Source organism: Ursus maritimus, assembly GCF_017311325.1.
Source record: "Ursus maritimus isolate PB19 chromosome X unlocalized genomic scaffold, ASM1731132v1 scaffold_X1, whole genome shotgun sequence".
NCBI classification, from domain to species: Eukaryota; Metazoa; Chordata; class Mammalia; order Carnivora; family Ursidae; genus Ursus; species Ursus maritimus.
Genome location: NW_024423319.1, coordinates 48,357,326 through 48,359,667, shown reverse-complemented (window position 1 = coordinate 48,359,667; position 2,342 = coordinate 48,357,326). Strand labels below are relative to the sequence as shown.

General features: G+C 36.5%; 1 pseudogene; it reads left to right on the top strand.

Moving 5' to 3' along the window:
• Positions 1 to 858: 858 nt before the first annotated feature.
• On the top strand, positions 859 to 1,567 carry LOC103673021 (annotated as a pseudogene).
• The last annotated feature ends 775 nt before the right edge of the window (positions 1,568 to 2,342 follow it).

Here is a 2,342-nt window from a genome sequence, read left to right as displayed (position 1 = left end):
ACATAGCAATCTTGACATATATATTTCACTTATTATTTAAATGTTTGTATTTATTTGTATAATGCTTTATTCCAAAACCAGCAGGTAAAGTTAGATAATTCAAAGATAAATACGACAATATTTGAATAATACTTCTTTTATAAATGTTTGCTCCTTAAAGAGATGTTCTCCTGAGATCTGAGAATTTTCAAAAGGAGCATTAAGAAAATACTATATACTGTCACAAATTTTAACACTCATTGGGAAATGTACAAATGTTTACATAAAGAATCTGGTTAAAAACACTATACAAATTTTAAAGTATTTCTGTTGACAATTTAAAAAATACATAGCCATGGTTAATTTATTCTTCTTAGTTGTAATTAGTATCCTAAAAATTTGTTAGCTTACCATATAAGTGGTTATTTCCTATAAATTTATTTGCAGGATCTAAACTATTCAGCTTTATAATAAACATTATGTTTTGTACCAGAAAACTATTATGTATATATTATAAAGTTTAAAAGTTTTCTGCTTAGGGGCGCTTGAGTGGCACAGCGGTTAAGCGTCTGCCTTCGGCTCAGGGTGTAATCCCAGCGTTATGGGATCGAGCCCCACGTCAGGCTCCTCCACTATGAGCCTGCTTCTTCCTCTCCCACTCCCCCTGCTTGTGTCCCCTCTCTCGCTGGCTGTCTCTATCTCTGTCAAATAAATAAATAAAATCTTTTTTAAAAAGTTTTCTGCTTAAATACCATTAGAGGATATTCCGCAGATCTTAAGTGCTCTATTTTGTACACACTTGGTGTTTTGTCCATACATCGATCAAAATGGTGTCTTGCTCTTTCTGTCGCCATCTTGGTTCTGTGTTCCCTGCACAAAATGTCTGGTGATGCCACAGCAACTGTCCCTGCTACAGAGCAGGAGTTGCCACAGCACCAGGCTGAGACAGGATCTGGAACAGAATCTGACAGTGATGAATCAGTACCAGACCTTGAGGAACAAGATTCTACACAGGCAACCACACAACAAGCTCAGCTGTCAGCAGCAGCTGAAATTGATGAAGAACCAGTCAGTAAGGCAAAACATACCCGGAGTGAAAAGAAGGCATGGAAGGCTATGACTAAATTGGATCTTCAACAGGTTACAGAGGTTACTAGAGTCACTACCTGGAAATCTAAGAATATCTTCTTTGTCATCACAAAACCAGATGTCTATTATAGCCCAGCTTCAGACACCTACATAGTTTTGGGGGGTAGCCAAGATTGAAGATCTATCTGCTGCTGAGAAATTTAAAGTTCAAAGTGAAACTGTCTCAAACATTCAAGAAAACACACAGACTCCTACTATACAAGAGGACAGTGAAGAGCAGGAGGTTGATGAAACAGGTGCAGAGGTTAAGGACATAGAATTGGTCATGTCACAAGCAAATGTGTCAAGAGCAAAGGCAGTCTGACCCATGAAGAACAACAGTAATGATATTGTAAACCCTATTATGGAATTAAGAATGTAACCATCTGAAAACAAGGACCTTTTTTGGTGTTTCAAAAGAATAACTGCAACTTGGTTTGAAATTTGTGCTGTTTCTATCATTAATAAAGTTGTTCCTTCTTACTGGATGGAAAAAAAAAAAGAAATTGTGTCTTAAACTTGAAAATGGCTCCCAAGTCATGGTGTTCACATCTACCGGTGATTTCTACTACACAAATGGGCTACTAGATTCTGTATTTCCTCAAGAACAATTCTTCTTATCGTACTAGTAGAAACCATCTCAACTACAGTTGAAGTTACCAAGACAGAAGCATATTTTTGCCTGCCTTACAATACCAAAGCACTGATTGAGCATGTGGTTTCTTGCCTCATTTAATATTACTTGTAGTTTGAGATTTGCTCTCTGACTTTGGGAAAAAAATATACTTGAGTAAGAACTTACAGAAATTAAGTCCATGCCTCTGCTTGTAAGAGAGTCTGTAGCAAGTAAAGGCAAGGTGTATCTTTTTTGGATAAAACTTTTTTTTTCTTTTAAAGGCTAAATATTAACTCATTTCAAGATATTCCTGTGGCTTTAATAATTTTAGTCACCAGGGACTTGTGATGTTTCTGATAGAGGGTAAGAGTATCTAGTGTCTATTATTCATTCTGTGCATATGTAATTATTGAAATGTTGGTGGTGCTGTGGAGAAATAACCTGGTTTTGCAGTTTATAAAATCTCGATCAGAATCATGGACCCACCAGTTATAAGCCATATTCTCTTAGTTGAGTAAGACTTGCTGAAGCTCAGCTTACCATGTCTAAGGATGACTTCTACCCTCTTCTGGAGTTGTTAGGAGGAATGAATAGGATAATATATTTAGAAGCTCACTGT